Source organism: Schistocerca piceifrons, chromosome 4 (genome assembly GCF_021461385.2).
Source record: "Schistocerca piceifrons isolate TAMUIC-IGC-003096 chromosome 4, iqSchPice1.1, whole genome shotgun sequence".
In the NCBI taxonomy this organism is placed as follows: Eukaryota; Metazoa; Arthropoda; class Insecta; order Orthoptera; family Acrididae; genus Schistocerca; species Schistocerca piceifrons.
Window position 1 is genome coordinate 248254418 of NC_060141.1, and position 27330 is coordinate 248281747.

General features: G+C 44.0%; 1 protein-coding gene across 5 annotated transcripts in view; it reads left to right on the forward strand.

Annotated features, from left to right (window-relative positions):
• Positions 1–27330, forward strand: part of LOC124796334 (FH1/FH2 domain-containing protein 3) — a 646429-nt gene that overhangs the window by 139984 nt on the left and 479115 nt on the right. The gene's annotated exons all lie outside the window — the stretch shown is intronic.

Genomic DNA, 27330 nt, shown 5'->3' on the forward strand with positions numbered 1-27330 from the left:
GCCTTCCTGCCCTCGGAATAGCCTGTTTAAAACACCTGCACTGTCTTCATTCAGCTGGTCAGCGTGCTGCTTGGATGTGGTGAAATATTTCACAGCGACAGTCTATTTGTGGAAAGTCAAGCATGCCGAAAGTAACCAACTCCAAGTCATCTCCGATTCGTCAGTGGTTACAAGAATTTCGTGATTTATCTACAGACGGAAGAGTTATTCACTACAATGTTTCCAACAAATGTTAACCATTTATCTTCTACGCCGACTCACAGGTGATGCCACTGTTTTCCCCGAGTTAACGTGGACCAGACACATGCAAACGCAAAAATATTATTTATAAAGCCTTAATGTAGGTTAATTTTGCTAAGCAAATCTCGTATGTAAATTCTTCCACAAAGTATTTTTCTTTTTGTTTTTAGGTACGTTCTGAACAGAGGTCGCACTTAAGTCAGCATGTTGCGGGGATTAAACACCAGGCAAATTTAAAAAATATATCGAATTTGAAACAAACGTTAGTGCCTGTGTCGAGGCATTGTTGCAGCACACATACTATTCAATGCAGTTGAAAATAGCCAGTTCAAAAGTTTTCTAGAGAAATGCTGTCACCGCAGCATTCCATCAGAACGCACATTGATAAAGAAATATTTAGATACTTTATAGGAAAATTCATTGAGCAGTATTAGAGAAGATGTAGACGATTTACACATGTGGATCTTTGTCGATGAGAAAACTGACAGATAAGGTTGATATGTGGCTAATTTGCTTGTTGGAAAGTTAGATCCTGACACTCGCTCTATACCTCATCTCATCTGCAGCCAGGAGCCAAAAAGGACTAACCAGGAAATAATTGCTCACTTTGATAATAAAGCCCACAAATTACTTTTCCCCGACAATCTAAATGAAAATAAAGTACTTGTAATCTACACTGCAGCCGCATACATGATTACTGCTGTTAAATTGTTGAAAGTATTTTATCCAACCTTGCTCCGTATCACATGTCTTGCCCATGCCACGAATCGTGTAGCTGAGACGATTACGTCTCGAATTTCCATATGTACATAAGCTAGTTTCAACCAACAGGAAGGTTTTTATTAAAGCACCTACAAGAATCCAGTTATTTCGAGAGGAACTTCCCAACATACCACTTCCACCAGAAGCCATGCTTACTCGCTGGGGAACGTGGCTAGAGACCATGGAATATTACAGCGAGTATTTGGAATACATTAAGAACATTATTCTTAAATTGTGGGAGGAAACAGTGAGCATTACTTCAGCTGAGGATCTTTTAAAAGACCCAACAATTTCCAACGACATTGCATACATAAAATCTCATTATGCTTTTTGGTCCCTATTATTAAAGCTCTAGAGTGTTTAGGGAAACCAGTCTACATGTAGCTGCGATTGATAGAAGAGGTTTCCTGAAAAAATCAACTTGGTCCCAGGTTCTATTGGTATGAAAGTTAGTGGAAAACTAAAGACAGTGCTACAAAAAAACAGGACTGACCATCCTCTGCACAGTGGCTGACATCTTATCGGGTAAATCAACAGAACATGAGTGTGCGGTCCCATTGTGCCTAATATCGTCATTTAAATATGCTCCAGTGACATCTGTTGACGTGGAACGCTCATTCTCGGCATATAAGATGCTATTAACAGACGAGAGATACAATTCTCAACGGAAAATCTCGAGAAAGTGTTAGTTATTTACTCTGACTGTAATTATGGACATGGACAATAATAATGTGCATTTTTGTCACTCTGTTTACCTTTCTAGACAGTAAAATGCAAGATTTTGGTCACCTACTTTCTGATTTTTAGAACTTATTTTTGTAAGTGATACAACCTGTTTCAGGTACCTAATTTAAGATTTTTAGAACCTAAACGTCCGAGGTCTAGTAATGAGTGTTCATACGTTTGGAGAAAAACAAGTAAATCTTCTGTTCGCTGTGTAAGTTGTTCACTAATTTCTGCTCTTGTCCCACTTTGCTATGCCGAATGTTGCTGCACCACTCTGTAGTCCACCTCCCCTTACCGTTGTGCCAGAAGTCCAGCACAACAGAAAGAACTTCAGAACAGTTGGAATGGAGATCTTTCTGTTTCTCCAACTACATACTTAAAGTTTTAGCTAAAATCAAATGTGTTCCGAGTGGTGGTAAAGACAAATGTAGACGCCAGCATTGAATGTCAATGTTACAGATTTCCTTTTTATACGTGTGAAGAGCAATGTTTATGTGATAGTTTAAACCCTGGAATTTAGTTTACGTGTAAACGTGTTTGCTACAGAGATACAATATTATTTCAGAATGCAAAATTCAGTTATCTAACAGTTCATTTATGTGTAGCATTTAAAAATCGCACAAGAGTACATGATTTTGTATGGTAAAAAGTAGACTACTGCAGGCTTTGCCTAGTGCAATAAAATCAACATGTAATATTTATACAATACGTAAATAGATCATAATTATAAGCTGGACAGTGACTCGATCTCGGGACCTTTCCCTTTCATGAAAAAATGCTCTACCAACTGAGCCACCCAAGCACGACTCACGACCCGTCCACAGAGCTCTCCTGCAAAACTTGCTAGAGTAGCCCTCTTGGAAAAAAAGAAATTGCAGAGACGTGGCTTAGCCACAGATTGGAGTTTCGTTTCTAGAATGAAATTTTCACTCTGCAACGGAGTGTGCACTGATATGAAGCTTCCTGGCAGACTGAAACTGTGTGAGCACTTGCTCAAGAAAGGCAAAGGTCCCGAGTTCGGGTCTCGGTCCGGCACACAGTATTAATCTGCCAGGAAGTTCCCTATCAGCACACACTTCGTTGCAGAGTGAAAATTTCATTCTGGGAACACATAAATAATTTTAAAAATAAATGTTATATAACTTAAATTGAAAATTTCAAATAATTTGCGCCTTTAATCTCAGTTGAAACATAGGGGTCTGATAGACCAGCAGTTGACTGGCGTTGCCTGGTGAAACGTTGTTGTGATGCCTCGTGTAAGGAGCAGAAATGCATACCATCACGTTTCCGACTTTGATAAAGGTCGGATTGTAGCCTATCGCGATTGCGGTTTATCGTATCGCGACATTGCTGCTCGCGTTGGTCGATATCCAATGACTGTTAGCAGAATATGGAATCGGTGGGTTCAGGAGGGTAATACGGAACGCCGTGCTGGATCCCAACGGCCTCGTATCACTAGCAGTCGAGATGACAGACATCTTATCCGCATGGCTGTAACGGATCGTGCAATCACGTCTCCATCCTTCAGTCAACAGATGGGGACGTTTGCAAGACAACAACCATCTGCACGAACAGTTCGACGACGTTTGCAACAGCATGGACTATCAGCTCGTAGAACGTGGCTGCGGGTACCGTTGACGCTGCATCACAGACAGGAGCGCCTGCGATGGTGTACTCAACGGCGAACCTGGGTGCCCGAATGGCAAAACGTCATTTTTTCGGAGGAATTCAGGTTCTGTTTACAGCATCATGATGGTCGCAACCGTGTTTGGCGACATCGCGGTGAACGCACATTGGATGCGTGTATTTGTCATCGCCATGCTGGCGTATCACCCGGCGTGATGGTATGGGGTGCCATTGGTTACACGTCTCGGTCACCTCTTGTTCGCATTGACGGTACTTTGAACAGTGGACGTTACATTTCAGATGTGTTACGACCCGTGGCTCTACCCTTCATTCGATCTCTTCGAAACTCTACATTTCGGTGGGATAATCCACGACCGCATGTTGCAGGTCCTGTACGGGCCTTTCTGGATACAGAAAATGTTCGACTGCTGCCCTGGCCAGCACATTCTCCAGATCTCTCGCCAACTGAAAACGTCTGGTCAATGGTGGCCGAGCAACTGGCTCGTCACAATACGCCAGTCACTACTCTTGATGAACTTTGGTATCGTGTTGAAGCTGCATGGGCTGCTGTACCTGTACACGCCATCCGAGCTCTGTTTGACTCAATGCCCAGGCGTATCAGGGCCGTTATTACGGCCAGAGGTGGTTGTTCTAGGTACTGGTTTCTCAGGATCTATGCACCCAAATTGCGTGAAAATGCAATCACATGTCAGTTCTAGTATAATATATTTGTCCAATGAATACCCGTTTATCATATGCATTTCTTCTCGGTGTAGCAATTTTAGTGGCCAGTAGTGTAAATGCAACCAATTTGGAGCACTGGCCGTAAGGAAGAATAAGGAGAGGTCGTATTCAGATTACTTCACGTAGCAGTTCCAGGCCGTCCGAATGCTCAGCGAAGATGACGCCAGCCGTCAGTGTGTCGCCGCGTCAGCTTCCGCCAGCAGACCACGGCAGGGAAGCGACAGCAGCCGCTTCTGGCGCTGACGTCCGACAGTCGCGCGGCTGCTGCACCGGCGTCCCTCTGTATTCTCAGCGTGTCTCAGCTCTTCTAAAAGCCTTACACCAACTGCGTGTCTGCGAACCTGTGTTGGCATACATCCGAGGAGAGCAGAGATTGAAAGAATAACCGTACGAAACCAGAAAAAACTTTACTGTGAATTAAAAGCAAAAAATTACGAAAAGAAGGAAAGCACACCCCTAAATAGAGTGCGTACAGAACTTGGCCCATACCTCCCAGGCGGCGCCGATGGGGTGTACGGGACGACGGCAGGCTTGGCAGTTCCCATGTGGTAGGGGAGGTGCATTTCGAGAGCTGCAGCCTTTTGATTAGTGTACATGAACCGTGACTAAGGTTGCCAACTTTTTTGTGACAAATAACGTATGTTTTTCCAAGAAGAGGCGAATAAAAAAGTACATTTTTAAAAATGAAGTATTTTCGAAATTTGTGTGTTTATTTACTTAAATACGAATTTTTCGTATTTCTTACATTAAACATGGCTTCTTGATTGGGTTTAAAAGGTTTATTTACAAATTTACTTTTAGATAAATAATTTTTTTATTTAAATTTATGGAGTTTCTATCTCTATCGTCCCACGCGGCTTCACCCATTATTAGAGCGACCAAACGTCCCGGAAAACTGGGATTATCCCGGTTTTTCATCATAACAAACGATGCCCCGAAAAATTCTTTCGAGATGCTCAAAAGTTCAGGAATTCCGTTTTTAAATGTATTTTGTAGAATTGTATATACGTTAGTTGAGAGTTCGCTTGATTAAACGAAATACCACACGATAAATTAATACATTTTAGCTTATGTCTCTAACGTCCTTGGCACCACAGTAATCACAGTATCAACATTTATAAACTGAAGCAATAATTTATTTTGATTGGTACTGTGGCGGTAGCGTGTCAAAATGAAAAAGTGTTGAACAGACAGTTTCTTATTTGAAGAGGAAAAATATTGTAATCCATGACTCCATTTTATTTTATTAATTAGAGATACTGACAAATTTCGTTGAAGAAAAACTTCACAAGTGGAATGAAGAAAACGAAATGTCGTTGCATCGTTATGAGAAGTGCGTGAGTTTCTTTTAAAGCTGCAACCATCTTCAGCGCTGCTGCCAGATAGTAATAATTACAAGATATTTGTTTGCAAAACCATCCCATAAAGCCAATGTGGGTAGAATATCTTACAAGATACAATTTCTTTGAAACTTCCTGGTTATGTGCTGGACCGGAACTCGAACGCAGGACCTTTTCCTTTCGCAGGCAAGTGCCCTGCCAACTGAGCTACCCAAGCACTATTCACGACTCATCCTCACAATCATGTTATGGTTTGGGAAAAAAAGCGAGCAGAAATTGGAAGAACAGTTAAATGCCAGTCATAGAGTAATTAAAGAAGCAGGCATGGAAATGGGCTTAACAAAAATTGAAGTACTGAAAATCAGCAGCAAAAATATAAAAAAAATGAAGGATGTAACTTGCAATGAAAAAATTATTAAAGAAGTAGATTCTTGCAAGCGTCTAAGAAGTAAATTAACCAGGAAAGGAAACATCAAGGATGAAATTTCGGAGAGAATAGAAAATTGTGCAGAATTTTATTATTTTGAAAATTGTTCAGAATTTTATTATTGTGTATTGGTCGTAATTATAAATTGGAAAGTAACTGCCAAAGCAAAGATCGTGATGTACAAGTCATATTATCTGCCAGTTTTGACCTGTGTATCAGAATGTTGGTTCAAAAATGGTTCAAATGGCCCTGAGCACTATGTGACTTAACTTCTGAGGTCATCAGTCCCCTAGAACTTAGAACTACTTAAACCTAACTAACCTAAGGACATCACACACATCCATGCCCAAGGCAGGATTCGAACCTGCGACCGTAGCGGCCGCGCGGTTCCAGACTGAAGCGCCTAGAAGCGCTCGGCCACTCCGGCCGGTAGAATGTTGGACTTGGACAAAAAATACCTGAGCATAATACAATCAACAGAGATAGGCTTTCTACAAGGGATCGTGGGTAAGACGAGAAGGGACAGGATAAGGAATGAAACAATACGAAACACCCTGCAGATCAGGGTGCTAAAAGAAAATGTGGAGAGTAATAGGCGTAAATGGTTTTGCCACGTTAAAAGAATGGGACCAGAAAGACTTACGAGAAGAGCCCTAGAATTGACAGAATCTGGACGAAGTCCAATTGGAAAACCGCGAGCAAGATGGAGAGACCAGGTGAAGTATGACGTGTACTGAAGAGGACTGCAATGAGAGGAGTTGCTAAACGATATACAGTGGGAGAAAAAAGAAGCTTGGAAGAGGCCATGTGAACGGTGCGTTTCAGGAAGAAGAAATAGTATGAGCTTTGCTGTAGACCGTAGGAGATCACTACATGATTAATCGTGTATGTTTTACGTCTCACGATAGTGCACTGAGAATCTAGATTTACTTTTTCGTCCAGTACATAGGTAGCTGTACGTAACGATTCTCTATTGTCAAAGAGTATGGAGAAAGAGGTTTCCGACTAGGTGCCCCACACGTGACATTCGCCACTTCAGAGGCAACTTCGGGTAGCGTTTCTACGTTGGACGTCTCTCGCCAGGTTAGTGCCGCAACGCGAAGCAAAACCACAGCTGGTACCCAGAAAGCTGCGGTCGTTTGACGCCTTGAGTAACCGCCGCGGCCGCTCTGCCAGATTGCGGCCTCTGGGATTCCTGTGGCCAGGCGGGATACTCTCCTGCCCCCGACACTGCTCAGCCACCAGCTGGCCTACCGGTTCGACCAACCAACTAGTCTAAGATGTTTTGCAACCTCTGGCTGAGGAATTCACAGTCGCGCCTATGATTTTTTTTTTCTGGCGTTTATCGCTTCTTTCATATCTGACAATGATTTGTGAATATCAAGTTGCACCGAGCTTCGCAGATCACATTAAACCGAAAGCCCTCCCGTAGGTCAAATATTGGTTTGCAGTCACCATTACTTGATACCTGAAATAAGGAAAGAACCACAACCAGTTTTTGAGCAAGTGAAGTGGAGCAGACTCAGATGGAAAGAAAACAGTCCCTTTCCTGCGTAGCAGTCACGGGAGGACTGTAGGCCAAATGCTACAGGAAAAGCCAGGTGTAGGAGAACAGGTCACAAGCATCATGAAACCTAGTGCCAAGCTTAGTCAGGTGACAGCGAACAAAGGGGCTTTCTGCAGATTTTTTGATAAAGAAGGTCAGCTACTCATAGTAGCAGCAGCAAGAAACAGCATGGCTAGTAAATTACAGTATTGGATTAAAGATGACCTAGGGGAAATAGCAACAGCATACACTCGTGGAGGGTTTGTGGAGGTTCTGCAATGCCATGACCAGCCCTGGATTAACACAGTTGACAACTGAATAAACGAAGAGCTGAGCGGTTTGCCTTTGATTGAAACGAAGTCCCATATCTGTGCTGTGCTGTAATTGGGAGAAGGGGATACACAAATTATGGCATACATTTGAGTAGGAGGGAGGAGAACAGACTAGCTGAGCACCCTCCAGGAAGCGCAAGGGGTGCCACAACAACGCAAGGCAAAATCCTTGTGATTCTCGAGTCAAAGGGCACAGGTTTTTGGGTTGGAGTCTTTTTATAGACTGATAGTCTTGATAGACATTAAAACAGAATAGGACCATAATATCTATAACAAATTCCAGAAAAGTAATACTTGTTTGCTTCATCAGAACGTACAGGGCTGAAAACGAGGTAAATGAGCTTCTTGTATGTCTAGAAGATGAAAAGTTCTGAAGTGATAAGCGTTATGTTCCCATTTGAACAGCGTATACCCGCAGAGAAAGAGAAATTGAAATTTCTTGGGTTATATCTTGCAGAATCAACATGGAAAAAGGAGATGTTAAAAGTTACAGTCTGACAAAAAGTCAAAAACAATTAAACATGCAGTTTTTGTGTAGATCAGAACTTAAAAGCATATAAGGTTGGACAACTTGGTTATGGATTAATATCGATTAATATAAATTAGCTTAGTATTAAGAAAACAGTCTTAACCGCGTTTTTTATTTATTTAGTGGCGACCGGTTTCAGCCCATCGCAGGGGCCATCTTCAGGGCGAACATATGGTCGACTGCTTGTGGCGTCACGTCAGTGAAGGTGTGGCAGGAGACTGTGTTGTTGAAGGCAGGTGGTAGGAAAACCTCCGGTGTGTTATGAAATGTCAGGTGTTAGCCTGGGTCGTGTGACGGCCAGTGTAGTGTCTTCGTAGACGAATGTAACGAAGAGGGTGCTATCCTATGTCGACACACAGTGTACCGCTGTTTCTCTGGAAGAGCAAGATTTGCGCCATTAGATTTGAAGTCCCCGACCTACCGTCACCAGTCTCATGTACGTCTTTGGCGGAGACGTTTGGAACTCAAGAGATGAAAAACCGAATTTGACAATAGAATTAGCGGCGAAAAGTGGCGGATGCGTAAATAAAAGTCAAACACTAGTGGCCAGAGATGTTTCGATATTATCATGTATCTCAAGCTACGACTTGCAATAAGTATCAGTTTGGTATTTTTTTACGGCATTAAGAATCGAATGGATTATCAGGGAATCCTCATAAGCGTCCCGACTTTGTCTACACAGGAGCGTTGTTTACGTACCTACAACAATTTATTTGTATGGTCTAGGAGTATCTGAATTTTCGTTGTTAAATATCTGTAATGTGCCGAAATCAATCAACGCAATTGTTAATGGTGCTTTAGTTGTTAACATAGAATAGCATTTCACATCTGCTACCGGGCGCTGATGGCCGTGCAGTTGAGCGAACCACAAACCAAACATTATCATCAACGTTTGTTACATATATTTTAATTTAAATTCCACCGTCACCGGGATACCGCGTGTGTGACATCAAAGCGCCATTCCCTGTAAGAAAAAGATAAGCGGTGTTATCGCAGAATGAACATGTTGTGACAGGGCGTGCCAAACGCTAGGAGCGCTTGAGAGATATCAGAACGATAACGCGTGAAGCGTATCATACTTTCTTTTTATCGGAATAATTCAAAGAAAAATCCCTCATCTGAATTTTTCTCGGTAGAACCTGTCCGTATGGGTCTTTCTCTGAAGAATGAGATGATGCATTTGTAGAACCTTGGATTTGTAATTCGGAATACTGTGCGTCTGTGCAGGCCTCCCATGCCCTAGGTACGTCTCACCGATAAATGGATGCTTTGCTTTGTTAGCGGGATGATGTACTTTCCTCCTGCATCAATGTTTACTTCGTAAATGTTAAAACGCTATGCTACGATATTTTTTATTCAGACCTGAGTGGATAGTATTTATTTTCAATATGGTTCACTTTATTTACTGCTGATTGTTGATAAATCTTCGCGAACACAAAGGAACATGCCCACGATTGGCCGTACTTTTTTACCACCGTATTCTCACCATTCGACAAAGGCAAAGCAGTTTATTACAAGGTGTCCCAATAAAAGCGGTACAGCTCACGCCTGATATTCAGGTAACAATGAACTAACTGAAAAAGAATAGGTAATAGTAAAGTTGGAAAAACATGTAGATACCTGTTTTTAAGAGATGCTGTAAGTGGTGGCCATATGCATCCAGGCATCGCTGGCTTCGTGTGATGACGCTGAATTCAGCAGACGTAATGGTAACTTCTCTACGAATGTTCCGTTTAAGATCGTCTATTATGCTAGAATTGTCAGCACACACTTGGCTTTTTAGTGTGCCCCATCAATAAAAATCTGTCAAGTCTGGGGACCTTTGGGGCAAGATGCCTCTAGTGACAAGTCTTCAGGAAACACCTTGGTAATGTTGGTCATACTTTGTGACTGGTTGCTCCATCTTGAAATACTGCAAACAGCTTGGAATACTGCAAACAGCTTCTCTACGTCTTTAATTGTGTACAAGAAAGAGTGGAAGATCTCTAGATATCTGACATTGTTATATGTGCAATCGAAAAATATGAGGTCAATAATGCGCACGCCGGAAAACGCACACCAAACACCTATCTTCTGCAGAATATTTGGGTTGGCCTGCGACCAGTATCTACAATTCTGGGGGTTTCATAACAAGACAAATGTAACTGGGGCTCATCTGACTTGAAGTAAAGCAAGGAGTCCAAGTAACCGTTAGAACTTGATTGTTAACAACTAGTTACAGCAATGAACTCTCTTTTTTCTTATCCTTAAATTTCAAGTCTTGCATTCGACACGCTAGTCGCCGAAGTGGCGTCAACTCGAAAGACTTGCACAAGGCTAACGGTCTACCCGACGGGAGGCCCTAGCCACACGGCATTTCCATTTCCAACTCTCGCATCATACACGATGGGTTTTAAATTTTATATCTTTTAGCACAATACGACACGATGTGCGAGATATAACAATCTGCTGCGATAACCTCCTTACGTTCTTGCGGGGACTTCTCGTAATTTCTACCCGATTTCTGCCTCTTGTTTCAGGCGTCCTCACTGTCAGTCGTCTATTTCTCTGCACATTCTGAACGGATCCTGCAACCTCCATTTCTTGTACAGATCTTGAAAAGTGCTGGCCGTGGCGAGTTTCCTACCAGGTACTTCACTTGAAAGATTTCTTTACATTCCTTGGCGTCTTTATGTAACACTCCACACTATCAATTCGCTGTTCTAAAGCAAACTGCCCCATTTGTATAACAACTCAACAATACGAGCTTCTCACAACAATTGATGCACGAGCACACAGCTACACTCAACTTTCCGATAAAATGCAGTGTACCCAGCTTCCGAGAGTGTTGCCACTTCACAAAGTATTGGACTAGACATGATTAACCAGTACGTGAGGCTTGCCGATTTTAAGTGGGACAGCCTGTAGAATAATCCCAGTTCCTCACAGCCGTACTTCATATATGTGATTGATGGATAGGAACGTGAATACAATAAGCTCCGGTATTTATTTTCAAACCAAGGAAAAATTTCCAGCATCTCTTGTGGGGAACAGGGAGGAATCCTGCATTGTCCCATTCCTAGAACAATGTTCTCAGTCACGAATTACCTTAAGCTCTGACTATTTCTATGGCTGTACGTTAGCGCAGCACAGCCGATATGATCTGCTATGTACCAACTTGCCTTTTAAAAAAGAACCGGTTGAGAATCACAGGTTTTATTTATACAGTTACTGATATAAACTGAAAACTAGAGACGTCTTCAGGTCAGATGTTGCAGCATAAGAACTGCATACAGAGGTGTATGTATTGTGATATTCCCAACATCTTGTTTGCGGCGCTCTTGGGGAGACAACAGACCTATTGGGAGCTGTGTTGAGACAGCGCAATGTGCTAGACGTTCCTCGTCCTTCTATCTATACATGGGTAATACAAGTACGAGTAACCCTTCAAGAACATGCGTCTGGAAAATTGTTTCTCAGGCTGTTAATATCGAGATCATCCAGGTCAAAGTGTGCCAATCACAACTCCATAATTTCATTTGCTGTTCAGCGCCATTTAGATCGTCAATATAATCTTCAGATATTTGTGTATTTGTGATCGTCTGCTATGACCAGTTATGTGCATAAGACTTTATTCTGTGATAAAATTCTTGCGACAGTACGTGTAAATTTTTGTATCCCGCCTGGGAGGCGGTGCGTGGGTCTGCTCCTGTAAACTGAAGGGTAGGCCGAATATAGGAAGTGAGTAGGAGCAGGAAAAGGGGAAATGCTTCGGTACTGTAATTAAAAGTGGTTTTTCTATATCACTGCACAATAACTTGACTACAAGAATTTTAACTTAACATTGCGTACAGATGAGCACATAGGTGCGAAGCCGTTCATCAATCAAACCTAACATCGGCTAGAAGTTACGAAGGCAAAATCTGTAGTGGCTTGCCCACTATCAAATAGAAACAATGTTGCTTGGTCGTCTGCTCGGAATCAAATGGACTGAATCTGGAGCGGCTCTCCTAAAGCTGCACAGCGCCGGCTAGAGGGCGCTGTCGTCGGTGTCTGTGTCGTAGTGCCAACCTAAGAACTTGTACCGACGCCGTGGCATCGTAGCTATCGATACCGCATGAATGTGTCCTGAGTTCACTGTAGCATCTAAGACCTCGCCAATCTGTGGTAGATGGCGCCGCGTTGAACCTGATGCCACTGAAGAGTCGATCCTGCCCGTCGACTTCAGCAGAGAGACCTTTCACAGTGACTGAACTTTCCTTTGTTAGCTTTTTTAAGTTGAAAATAGTTTGGATTTATTTCCACTTGTCCACGTCTCAGAAAATTCATTAAATGTGTAACTACTTTCGCCCTTATTCCTATTTTCTTGGTTGTTGTTTCGGTAACAAAACACCTACACAGGATAGCTTCTAAACAATGATTGTTCAGTTTAAAGCAATATGAAGTATTTGTGTGTTGGAAAGTATTACAGTGCTTCGTATTATTTATGGGAATGAGCTCATTTAGGACTGTTTGAAAAACTTAGAAACTTTGGTGCGCCTTCCGTGTCCATATTTCTTTCAAATTTTTCTTTTTTTTTGCTGTGAGCTGTTCCCATCGAACTTTGTTTCCGATGAGCTGTTTTCCATCAAATCATGTTGCTCCAGTCTTCTTCGTTATCTCCTCCCAGTCAATATGCCGCTATTAAGATTAAACAATCCAGTTAACCTTTTGTGTAACCCCTAGCAATTTTGTGTCATTCTTTTATTTCTCGAATCCATTTAACTGTCTCTGTTATCGCTTTACTTCTTGTTTCATTAATTCAACTGTTTGTGTTGTAAGTCTGTCTGGTTTCATTTCCCTGATGTAAAATTCTAATTTGTATTTTCTAATGTAACTGTGGAATGTTTGATCTATTGGATGGTTCCTGGAGTGAATCGAAGGATTTTTCTTATACTTTTTCATCGTCCTCTTTTTCGATGTTTTAGGTAGTTGGTCTTCTGTAACAAAGAAAATGTGTTCCTGAAATCCTGCAACAGAGAAATTCTGATTAATAACATAGTTGTAATGCTTCAGTTTAGTATGTTCGGAGATGCACTTCTGAGTGCGTGAGTGGGTGAGACGGTATCCTGTCCACCTTCGTTCCTAATATGTGTGTGTGTGTGTGTGTGTGTGTGTGTGTGTGTGTGTTTAACGAGAACTTTATTTTGCACTCTTCATGTTTACGAGCACTACCGCCGCGCGCTGTGGCCGCGCGGTTTGAGGCACCATGTCATGGATTTCCCCCGTCGGAGGTTCGAGTCCTCCCTCTGGCATGGGTGTGTGTGTTGTTCTTAGCGTAAGTTAGTTTAAGTTAAGTTGCGTGTAAGTCTAGGGACCGATGACCTCAGCAGTTTGGTCTCTTAGGAATTCCCACACCCACACGAGCGCTACCAGACGAACTGCCGTGATCTGAATATAGGATTCCATAGAGTTACTGAGCACGCTGAACCTAAAACAGTATGTGGACATTCACACATACTCGTACAACGCACGCAAAACTCTTGAGTTAATTACTGTGCAGCTAGACTCGGCAATAACAGCAGACAATTAAAGTGCGGAAATTTAAATTGATTTCGTAGCGCATCGTCGTTCTGCGTTTTTTTTTAGAATGGTTTAAACTGTAATTGGAATGTTACCGTAGCTGTACAATCTGTAAGGTTGCTCCAGAGTGTACTATATTTAAAATAGATCTTCTTGTCCAGTGAGCTCCTTGTCAGTACAAGTGAACAAAGAAATGAAGCAAAAACCAATGTTAAGTTTCTTGCACGGCGCAGACTTAATTTCCAAGTACCCTGGCACAATTTTAATGTCGTCTTTACGGCCGCGACTTTGATACGATTAGTGCGAGTAAACGCGAGGAGGAGATTCGGTAGTAGACGGGAAAATGGCACACGGCTGTGGCGCCAGTCGGAGATGCGTGAAGAGCAGCCTGCCCGCTGCGTGTGTAACACAGCAGCAGGGACCGACCGATCGGCAAGAGCCGGCCTGCTCCGGGCGAGCCGCGGAATCGGAGCGGTGCTAATGCTGATGGTAATTCCCTGGGCCTCGACGATAGAGCAGTCACGCAGAGCCTTCGTGACCCAGCTTTCGTGGTTAATACCAACCACTCTACAATTACCCGCCGTATTACTTTTACGTGCGTCCCCAGCACCAGCTTAGGGCAGAAAAAATTCCTCTGCCAGAAAAAGAAAAGGAAGCCCTAAGATAAAGAGCCCAGCATCGGAGTCAAATCATATGCCGTGGCGAAGTAACAGATACTCCATGGTAATTACATTTTCGGGAATTATGTTGCTCTGTTGCACTCATAAACCGCATAACAGCCGAGATAATTACCAGGTGTACCGGTATGAAATGAGCGTTTTTTTGTGAAAATGGGACACTAATTTTGAATTGAAAAGTAAAAACATTTTGCTCAAAGTACTGACCATAGCTTTCTATACATTTTGACCACCTTTCTGGCAATTTGTGGACACCACGCCAATAGAAATGTTCGTCTTTTGAAGCAAACCAATCAGACACCCAATTTTCGACTTCTTCGTAGGAATCGAAGTGTTCCTCAGCCAATGCGTGTCCCATTAATGAAAACAAATGGTAGTCGGAAGGGTCCAAGTCTGGTGAATACGGCGGGCGAGGTAGCAGCTCCCAGCCAAGTGTTTTGATTGTATCCTGATCCAGTTTTGCTTTGTGTGCAGGTGCATTGTTGTGTAAAAAAGTTACTTTGCCATGTCTTCTGGCCCATTCAAGTCTTTTTTCGATCAATGCGTAGTTCAAATTGATCATTTGTTGTCTGTAGCGATTAGTATTCACAGTTTCACCGGGTTTTAGAAGCTCATGATACACCACACCTTTCTGATCCCACCAAACGCAGAGCATTGTCTTCTTGCCGAATCGATCTGGTTTTGCAGTCGATGTTGATGGTTGTCCCAGATTAACCCATGATTTTTCCAGTTTAGGATTCTTAAAATAAGTCCATTTTTCATCGCCAGTAACAGTTCGATGCAAAATTGATTTTCTTTCATGTCTTTAAAGCAAAATTTGACAAATGGTTTTTCGGTTTTCCACATGTGTTTCATTCAATTCATGTGGCACCCATTTTCCACACTTTTGGATCTTTCCCATAGCTTTCAAACGGTCAGAAATTGTTTGTTTTGCAACATTTAGCATTGCTACCATTCACTTCTGACTCAAAGAATTATCTTCATACAATACTGCTTGCAATTCGGCGTCTTCGAACTTTTTTGGTGGTCTTCCACGCTCTTCATTTCTTACATCAAAATCATTATTTCTGAACCGTTGAAACCATCTTTTGCATGTTGCTTCTGATACAGCATGGTTACCATACGCCTCGACAAGCATTCGATGCGACTCTGCAGCACTTTTTTTCAAATGGAAACAAAAATTAATGCTTTCCGCAAATCAACACTTTCTGGTACAAAATTCGACATTGTTAACACGATGAAAACATATGATGTTGTTTGTTCCATGACTTGATGTATACTAAATATCTTTGACAGATGTCATACCAACCAAACAAAAAAAATTAAGGCTCGTTCACAACAAATATTCCCTATCGACACATTTGTATCTTAACGCTCATTTCATACCGGTAAACCTGGTATATTTTTTATAAAAAAGGAAAAGGTTAGTTTCTCACTGGAAATCATTTAGTTAACAGGAATGTTAGAAATTGGACAGTTCCGACGATTTTACCGATCGTTTTGATTTACCTTTTATTCGTTTCATTACAGAATTTGGTGTACTTAAGCTACACTGATCAGTCAGAACATTATATGACCACCGACCTACCGTCAATACAAACCCGTTCAGGCGACAGCAGCGTTGCCTGGCGAGGAATGACTGCTAGTCAGACACACGCACGGTGCATGTAGAATCAGTGAGCGTGCTGTCCGTGTGAAGAATGGGGAAGGCGCGTATTCTACCTGAGTTTGGCCGAGGACACGTTGTGATGGCTCGGAGGCTCGGCACGAGCATTTTGGAAACTGCGCGAGCTGGCTTGAGTGGCCGAGCGGTTCTAGGCGCTACAGTCTAGAACCGGGCGACCGCTACGATCGCAGGTTCGAATCCTGCCTCGGGCATGGATGTGTGTGATGTCCTTAGGTTAGTTAGGTTTAAGTAGTTCTAACTTCTAGGGGACTACTGGTCTCAGAAGTTAAGTCCCATAGTTGTCAGAGCCATTTGAACCATTTTGAAACTGCACCATTTGTCGGGTGTTCGAGGAGTGCTGGGGTGAGTGTCTTCAGCACTTGGCAAAACGAGGGTGAAATCACGACCAGACGTCGTGGAGTTGGGTGAACGTCGTAGGCTGGGCAAAAAAAATGTTCAAATGGCTCTGAGCACTATGGGACTTAACTTCTGAGGTCATCAGCCCCCTAGAACTTAGAACTAGAACCTAACTAACCTAAGGACATCACACACATCCATGCCCGAGGCACGATTCGAACCTGTGACCGTAGCGTTAGCGCGGTTCCGGACTGAAGCGCCTAGAACCGCAAGGCCACCCCGTCCGGCGTAGGCTGGGCAGACTGGTAAAACAGGCCAGGCGGCGAACTGTGGCGGAACTAATAACCGACTATAATGCTGGACATAGTACAAGTGTATATTAACACACACTGTGCAGCCGACGACCCATGCATGTGTCAACACCACGACATCGGGAACTTCGATTGAAAGGGGCATATGGCCATCGGCACTGGATGTTGGCCCAGTGTCAGACTTTGCCACTGAATCCTGATACCTTCCTCATAATGCCGATGGAAGGGCGCGAATACGTTGTATTCCAGGGAAACAGCTCCTTGACACCTGTACTATGGGATGGAGAGAGCCTGCCAGGGGTTTCATTATGCTCTGGGCAACATTCTTGTGGGCGTCTGTGGATCCAAGGCACCATGACGGGTAAGGTGTATCGTACGCTGGGTGCAGACCACTTACACACCTCCATAACAATCATTTTTCCCGACGGCAGTGGCGTTTTCCAGCAAGATAATGCGCCCCGTCACGAGGCCAGGAGTGTGATGGACTGGTTCGCGGTATATAGTGGCGAGTTCAATTCATGAGCTGCCCCTCCCTCCTCCCAGCTCGCCAGACCTGAACCTGATCGAACACATCTGGGATGTGATTGAACGTGGCGTCACTTCACAAGAATTTAGGGAAATTGGCTGACTTGTCTGTGCAGATGTGGTGGCAACTCCCTCCAGCGATCTATCAAGGCCTCATTGCTTTGTGCCACGATGTGTCATCGTTGTTTTCCGTGCCAAAGGTGGACATACAGGCTATTTAGGTAGGTGGTCATAATGTTCTGACTGACCAATGTAAGTGTGTAGGCTTAAAAGGCGTATTAGAAATGAGCTTCAGTATCTGTGCACTTTTTTTATGCCGTTTCGTACATTACGACTGTACGCATGCCTTTTCATGAAAACAGGTGGTGCTGGGTTTGACGGCTGTAAATGCACTAGCGACCTGCCTTGGCTTCGCGCAGGTGACATTAAGTATCTACAGCCGGAAGCCGGATAACTTATTTGGAGTAGCGGTAATTTTGTTTACCACCAACTGCTTAGAGCTATGACAAAAATTCAGTAAACAACATTAGGCAACAATATCATCACTTTCGTATAACTTGCACGCTGTCCTGGTGTTGCAGTCGGGTGGCCTTACGGCTCTCACCGCAATGACACTGTCATCACAGCAGTGAGGGACATGAACTCATTATAGTTCAGCCAATTTGTACTATTTATACAGCGCTTCCTGGGATTAGACTGAAAAGACGGACAGAAACTGCTGCGGGAGACTTTAAAGATAGATACAAGTAGATATATAGTGCCTTCACTTCACTTGACTTCAGGTAGGAATTTCGATACAATTCGGCTTTGTCACTTAGTGAGCAAAACACCAGATTACTGAGTATCGGACAAGCTTTCTGATTGATTTCACGACTTGATATCACATAAAATCTAACACATCATTCTTAACAGGGCGACATCCCCAGGTATTAAACTAATTTCGAGAGTACGTCAAGGGTATGTTGTGCCATTATTGTTCACTACATATACAATTTACCGGATCGATATCGAAAAACTACTGGAAACAATCGCTACGGGAAAGTTAGAGCTAGTTGCAAGAAAAGCAGATGCCAGGCTGAAATTTTGTCAATGAACTCAAAGGAAATTTAACTCATCCACAAGAGAAGTGGCTTACAAAATACTTGTTTGTACCATTCTTGGTACGCTTAGTAAATAGGCTAGAGGAAGACTAGTGGAGAACGGTACGTTGTGTCATGGCTTCCGTAGAGCACGGAGGCAATACCATGAGGTGACAACAGTCGGGCGATACCTCCTAATGTCGTGTTGGATCTCTTTTTGCGAGGCATAGTGCAACCACTCTACGTGGCAAAGACTCAACAAGTCGTTGGAAGTCCCCTACAGAACGTGTTGCCGGTACTGGATGTTGTACACGAACTGGCCTCTCGATCAAATTGTCCAGAATGTTCTTCAAACCAATCTCGAGCAATTGTGGCCCAGTGAGATGGCGCATTGCCATTTATAAAAATTCCATCGTTGTCTGGGAACAAAGTCTTTGAACGGCTACAAATGGTCATTTATCGGTTCAGCTGGACCAGAGAACACAGTCCAATTCACGCAAACACAGCCACCTCCAGCTTGTACAGTGCCTTGTGGACAACTTAGGTCCATGGCTTCGTGGAGTCTGCGCCACATTCGAACCCTACCACCAGCTCTTACCAACTGAAATCGGGACTCGTCTGAGGTTTTCCAGTCATGTAGGTTTCAACTGATATGGTCAAGAGCTGAGGAGAAGCTCTGCAGCTGATTCCGTGCCGTTACCAAAGTTACTCGACTCGGAAATTGCAGCCATAGCACATTAGCTTCAGATTTCGCCGTATTATACTACTGGATACGTACGTCGTACGTACCACATTGATTTCTGCGGTTGTATCATGCAATATTGCTTGTCTGACAGCACTGACAACTCTACCCAAACGCCGCTGCTCTCGGTCGTTATATGAAGGTCTTGGCCACTGCGCTGTTCTTGGTAAGTGGTAACGCCTGATATCTGGTGTTCTCGGGGCACTCTTGAATTCCCCAATGATTTCCGAAATCGAATGTCCCATGTGTCTAGCTCCAACTGCCATTCCGTGTTCAGCGTCTGTTAATTCCCGCCGTGAGGCCATAATGCCGTCGGAAACCTGGTACAAACGTTAGTTCCGCCAATGCACTGCCCATACCTTGTTACGCAATACTGCCGCCATCTGTGTAAGCGTATACAGCTATCCCATGACTTTTGTCACCTCAGTATAATGTTGGAGTTGTCGTCTGCAGCCATGAAAACTGCACTGCTTTCTTAGGGATGGGGTGGGGGGGTTCCGAAGTGCTACCTTGAACTGAGATTAGATTTCTGTGGTACAGGAAGTTTATGATTCAATTTTAGCTTCATGTAGGCCTGAGCAGGGGCTTTCTCGTGATCTGGGCGCCCTACTGCAGTGGTGGTTCCTGCTATTAGCTTGTAGTTTTATTGGGTTGCTTCCACAGTTGTGCGAGGCACTCGTACCTGGTGCCGTTTTTCTGGGGTGACTTAGTATGTGTTTTCCAAGTGTATGTTGACTGATCGTAGCATGCCGATTTTGATCAGTAGAGTTTGGGTTTTAATCCTTATTTGGTCACAGATCGGTTGCAAGTGGGTTTCTTGGTTAAGCAATTGACTCGAGCCCCTCTCGGGGTACCAAGTACAAGTCTTATACACCTGTTCTGAATCAACTGTAGTACCTTGAGGTTCGTGGTGCTAGTGATCCTCCCCGTTGAGCAGCTGTAGAGTAATACGGGTAGGACCGTTGCTGGTTGAGTTGTTTTGGGGAGGAGACCAAACAGCGATGTCATCAGTTTCATCAGATTGGGGAAGGACGTGGAAGGAAGTTGGTCGTGGCCTTTCAAAGGAACCATCCCGGCATTTGCCTGGAGCGATTTAGGGAAATCACAGAAAACCTGAATCAGGATGGCCGGACGCGGGATTCAACCGTCGCCCTCCCGAATGCAAGTACAATGTGCTAAGCACAGCGCTACCTCGCTCGGTAGGACCCTTGCCTTATATAGTGTAAGCTTTATATTTACGTTCGTTTGCTTGCTGGCTAGTAGGGAGTACAATTGCTGCAGAGGTGTGATAACTGCATTCTATGTTGATGCTAACTACAGTCGAAAAGACATGAGTTCGTTGACAATCTGTGCTTCCGAAGAATGCGGAGGCATCAAATCAGAGTTAGTACCAAAACGGCAACTAGTTTCACGAATTTTAAATTTTTAAGCGTCTGAGATCATGCTATGCGCTCTTGAAGTAAGCTTTACAAGTAAAGATAACTGAGAATTTTTTAATACCTAAGTGAGATGCCACAGTATCATTAACGACCCGGGAAACTGCCATAAATCATAAGGCCATCTGTTGTTGTTGTCGTTGTGGTCTTCAGTCCAGAGACTGGTTTGATGCAGCTCTCCATGCTACCCTATCCTGTGCACGCTTCTTCATCTCGAAGTACCTACTGCAACCTACATCCTTCTGAATCCGCTTAGTGTATTCATCTCTTGGTCTCCCTCTACGATTTTTACCCTCCACGCTGCCTTCCAGTACTAAACCGATGATCCCTCTATGCCTCAATATGTGTCCTACCAGCCGATCCTTTCTTCTAGTCAAGTTGCGCCACAGATTCCTCTTCTCCCCAGTCCTATTCAGTACCTCCTCATTAGTTACGTGATCTATCCAAATCTTCATCTTTATTCTGTAGCACTACATTTCGAAAGCCTCTATTCTCTTCTTGTCTAAACTATTTATCGCCCATGTTTCACTTCCATACATGACTACACTCCATACAAATACTTTCAGAAAAGACTTCCTGACACTTAAATCTATACTCGATGTTAACAAATTTCTCTCCTTCAGAAACTCTTTCCTTGCCATTGCCAGTCTACATTTTACATCCTCTCTACTTCGACCATCATCAGTTATTTTGCTCCCCAAATAGCAAAACCCGTCTATTACTTTAAGTGTCTCATATCCTAATCTAATTCCCTCAGCATCACCCGATTTAATTCGTCTACATTCCATTATTTACATAGAATAATTCAAAAAATGGCTCTGAGCACTATGCGACTTAACTTCTGAGGTCATCAGTCGCCTACAACTTAGAACTAATTAAACCTAACTAACCTAAGGACATCACACACATCTATGCCCGAGGCAGGATTCGAACCTGCGACCGTAGCGGTCGCTCGGCTCCAGACTATGGCCCCTAGAACCGCACGGCCACTCCGGCCGGCCATAGAATAATTACCGAGCGAGGTAGCGCAATGGTTATCACACTGAACTCGCATTTGGGAGGACGATGTTTCTAATCACCATCTGATTTAGGATCCCCGTGATTTCACGAAATCGCTACGGGCAAATGCCAGGATGCTTCCCTTGAAAAGGGCGCCACCTATTTCCTTCCCCATCCTTAACAAAACAGTTTGAGATTGTGCTCTTTTCTAATGACCTCCCGTCTCCAGTGACCTCGATGTCGACGGGACGTTAAACACTGTTTCTTTATCCCTTCCTTGTGGCATAAATGTCGTTGTAATTAAATAATAAACTTTTTACGTAGAAGTCAGACTTAATTTTACTGCTTTTGTCTCGCCGCTAATTACATTTACCGTCCTTGGCCGTCTCTGCTGTAGCTTCCTGGAGACAATGAGTGTGGAACGAAAGACTATTGGATGTAACCTTTTAATGTCCTGGCATTCTTATTGAACGAGGCTTTGGAGTGGGGCAGCAAAAATATTTACGCACTCCACACAAGAAAAATTATCTGCAGCGAAGCAAGTAAGAAGGCAACAACAAATACAGATCTCCAGCGAGAGCTGGCTGGGAACTGTCAACATTACATCATTGAGGGGCACCCACGCGCACCAGCATCGGGATTTCAGTCCAGGTACGTCCCGCCAAAGCGCTTTGTGTCGTAGTTGTTTTGTAAGCCCTTCTGTGCTGAGTACCTCACTTATCTTCCCTCTTCGCTCATTCCTCGACATTGGCTATGTAGCACAATTGTTTGCTGTCTCTAAAAGCTACATATACTGGCGCAGTGGGCTCTTGGAAGCAGCGTACATTCCGATCTGTGTGGGTCATAGTTTTCTCTCTGTGTATCCATCATTTGTTACATTTGCAACGATTGTAGGCGACAGTAATATAGCTCCTAAAACTGAAACTGTCTCAGATTTTTCTAGAAAATATTGTTGCTGTTGTTGTTGTGGTCTTCAGTCCTGAGACTGGTTTGATGCAGCTCTCCATGCTACTCTATCCTGTGCAAGCTTCTTCACCTCCCAGTACCTACTGCAACCTACATCCTTCTGAATCTGCTTAGTGTATTCATCTCTTGGTCTCCCTCTACGATTTTTACCCTCCACGCTGCCCTCCAATACTACTGGTGATCCCTTGATGCCTCAGAACATGTCCTACCAACCGATCCCTTCTTCTGGTCAAGTTGTGCCACAAACTTCTCTTCTCCCCAATCCTATTCAATACTTCCTCATTAGTTATGTGATCTACCCATCTAATCTTCAGCATTCTTCTGTAGCACCACATTTCGAAAGCTTCTATTCTCTTCTTGTCCAAACTATTTATCGTCCATGTTTCACTTCCATACATGGCTACACTCCATACAAATACTTTCAGAAATGACTTCCTGACACTAAAATCTATACTCGATGTTAACAAATTTCTGTTCTTCAGAAACGCTTTCCTTGCCATTGGCAGTCTACATTTTATATCCCCTCTACTTCGACCATCATCAGTTATTTCGCTCCCCAAATAGCAAAACTCCTTTACTACTTTAAGTGTCTCATTTCCTAATCTAATTCCCTCAGCATCACCCGACTTAATTCGACTACATTCCGTTATCCTCGTTTTGCTTTTGTTGATGTTCATCTTATATCCTCCTTTCAAGACACTGTCCATTCCATTCAACTGCTCTTCCAAGTCCTTTGCTGTCTCTGACAGAATTACAATGTCATCGGCGAACCTCAAAGTTTTTATTTCTTCTCCATGGATTTTAATACCTACTCCGAATTTTTCTTTTGTTTCCTTTTCTGCTTGCTCAATATACAGATTGAATATCATCAGGGAGAGGCTGCAACCCTGTCTCACTCCCTTCCCAACCACTGCTTCCCTTTCATGTCCCTCGACTCTTATAACTGCCATCTGGTTTCTGTACAAATTGTAAATAGCCTTTCGCTCCCTGTATTTTACCCCTGCCACCTTTAGAATTTGAAAGAGAGTATTCCAGCCAACATTGTCAAAAGCTTTCTCTAAGTCTACAATTATATTAAGATATATTAAGAAATCAAAAGTAAACTAAAATGCAAATACATGACATACGTGAGGCAGCATAAACGAAAATACGTGAATATTTTAATAAAATAAAAGGAGGTTTTCCAGGCGTTTATACGAAGACGGCTGTACAATTCTAAGCATTTAGCGAAGCTTCTAAATACAGTTCACTGTCCCTCAAATACGTTTCGTGTGACAAGTTTTGTAAACAATGCCAGACCTGTGAATGGCTATATTGTGTGTCGTCCATCCGTTTAGTAGAACTTCACGAGTATGAAATATATACTTGACATTTTCGTCGAAGATATTTACTAAGGGTAGTAAAGTAAGGAAGGAAAGAAGTTGAGGGTTTAATGTCCCGTCGACATCGAGGCCACCAGAAACGGAGCACAAGTTCTGAATATTTCAAGGGTGAGGAAGGAAACAGACAGTGTCCTTTTAAAGCAACCATCCCGGCAGTTGGCTGGAACGATTTAGGGAAATCACGGAAAACCTAAATCTGGACGGTCAGACGCGGATTTGAACCGTCGTTCTCCCGATTGTGAGTGTCCTATAACCATTGCACCGCCTAGCTTGGTGACTGGCACTAGGGAAAGCTTTGTGATGTACAAGGTGTTTCACAATTCCTGTTCAAAATGTTCAAATGTGTGTGAATTCCTAAGGGACCAAACTGCTGAGGTCATCGGTCCCTAGACTTACACACTACGTAAACTAACGTAATCTAACTTACGACCCAGCGAAGTGGCGCAGTGGCTAGCACACTGGACTCGCATGCGGGAGGACGACGGTTAAATCCCGCGTCCGGCCATCCTGATATAGGTTTTCCGTGATTTCCCTAAATCGCTCCAGGCAAATGCCGGGATGGTTCCTTTGAAAGGGCACGACCGACTTCTTTCCCCGTCCTTCCCTAATCCGATGAGGCCGATGACCTCGCTGACTAGTCTCCTTCCCCAAACAACCCAACCCAACCCACTAACTTACGCTAAGGACAACACACACGCCCATGCCCGAGGGAGGGCTCAAACCTCCGGCGGGAGTGGCCGCCCGACTCGTGACATATGCCTCTAACTACGTGGCCACTTAGCGGGGCTTCACAATTCCTGTTCCAGGCTTCTAGGAGTTGTAGAAGGGATTTATTAAATTAAGTATTGATACTGATCCCATGTGCGACATTGTATCGTTTGGATGTAAAATACACTCCTGGAAATGGAAAAAAGAACACATTGACACCGGTGTGTCAGACCCACCATACTTGCTCCGGACACTGCGAGAGGGCTGTACAAGCAATGATCACACGCACGGCACAGCGGACACACCAGGAACCGCGGTGTTGGCCGTCGAATGGCGCTAGCTGCGCAGCATTTGTGCACCGCCGCCGTCAGTGTCAGCCAGTTTGCCGTGGCATACGGAGCTCCATCGCAGTCTTTAACATGCCGCGACAGCGTGGACGTGAACCGTATGTGCAGTTGACGGACTTTGAGCGAGGGCGTATAGTGGGCATGCGGGAGGCCGGGTGGACGTACCGCCGAATTGCTCAACACGTGGGGCGTGAGGTCTCCACAGTACATCGATGTTGTCGCCAGTGGTCGGCGGAAGGTACACGTGCCCGTCGACCTGGGACCGGACCGCAGCGACGCACGGATGCACGCAGTGCCGTAGGGGACCGCACCGCCACTTCCCAGCAAATTAGGGACACTGTTGCTCCTGGGGTATCGGCGAGGACCATTCGCAACCGTCTCCATGAAGCTGGGCTACGGTCCCGCACACCGTTAGGCCGTCTTCCGCTCACGCCCCAACATCGTGCAGCCCGCCTCCAGTGGTGTCGCGACAGGCGTGAATGGAGGGACGAATGTAGACGTGTCGTCTTCAGCGATGAGAGTCGCTTCTGCCTTGGTGCCAATGATGGTCGTATGCGTGTTTGGCGCCGTGCAGGTGAGCGCCACAATCAGGACTGCATACGACCGAGGCACACAGGGCCAACACCCGGCATCATGGTGTGGGGAGCGATCTCCTACACTGGCCGTACACCACTGGTGGTCGTCGAGGGGACACTGAATAGTGCACGGTACATCCAAACCGTCATCGAACCCATCGTTCTACCATTCCTAGACCGGCAAGGGAACTTGCTGTTCCAACAGGACAATGCACGTCTGCATGTATCCCGTGCCACCCAACGTGCTCTAGAAGGTGTAAGTCAACTACCCTGGCCAGCAAGATCTCCGGATCTGTCCCCCATTGAGCATGTTTGGGACTGGATGAAGCGTCGTCTCACGCGGTCTGCACGTCCAGCACGAACGCTGGTCCAACTGAGGCGCCAGGTGGAAATGGCATGGCAAGCCGTTCCACAGGACTACATCCAGCATCTCTACGATCGTCTCCATGGGAGAATAGCAGCCTGCATTGCTACGAAAGGTGGATATTCACTGTACTAGTGCCGACATTGTGCATGCTCTGTTGCCTGTGTCTATGTGCCTGTGGTTCTGTCAGTGTGATCATGTGATGTATCTGACCCCAGGAATGTGTCAATAAAGTTTCGCCTTCCTGGGACAATGAATTCACGGTGTTCTTATTTCAATTTCCAGGAGTGTAAGTTTGAAGATCGGATCAGTTTCAAATCTACCGTTTCATGGTAGGCACACAGTGGAGACAATGAGCTCAGACCTCTGTCCTCTACAGGAGCACTTGGCGAGCCGGCTGTTCGTTAAACGAGGTGAATCCGCCACTACACTGGTGCTGGTCCACGGAGCGCCAGTCAACCCTCTGAGTTGCATACGTACCACATCCCCAAGCCGTTTTTGTAACTGGACCAGTACGATATGTTTGAATTTTCTCGTTTTGAGAGTTCTAAAGGACGATCTGTAAATAATTGTTAAAAACCATTCAACAGCCAAGATCGCATAAAATATTTCTTTATTCAAGACAACGGGTTTTAATTACTACTTTGCTGACAGCCGGTTTCAATAGACTTTGCTGTCATCTTCGGGTCTTAAAAATCTTTTTGTTGCAGAACGTGTTCATTTTACGCTGAAACTCACGCAAAAGGTGTCAAGTGGATAAAAATCAGTACATTATAAAAGGTTTGTCGTCGCCAAAATATTTAAATACATAAAGCACCATGTCCAAAAGGCCGTATTCGTATACATATTGCTCGCAGATGCTTGTTAGATCACACAAATACGATACATAATAGCACATCTGTTTAAATATGCTGAATGTATTCTAAACAGTGCGAATCAACTGCGGAAGTGGATTCACACTGTTCAGAATATGTCCAACATATTTAATCAGATGTGCTATTGTGAATCGTGTTTGTATGATGTAACAAGCATCTGTCAGAAATATGTATATGAACATGGCCTTTTGCAGAAGGTAATTTATGTTTTTAAGTATTTTAGCGATGACATACCTTTTATAATGTAGTGATTTTTATCCACTTGACATCATGCGCCCATGGTTCGCCGTAAACTGAAGACGTTTTACAACAAAAAGATTTTTAAGACCTGAATATGACAGCAAAGTTTGTTGAAAACCGGTTGTCTTAAATAAAGTAATATTTTATGCGATCTTGGCTGTGGAATTGTTGTTAAGAATTGGTATGTGATGGACTGAAGCGATCTGGGAAAGGTTCTCGATACATGCGTTATGCAGCTCTACCATCATGTACGATGCTGTGAAGCGGG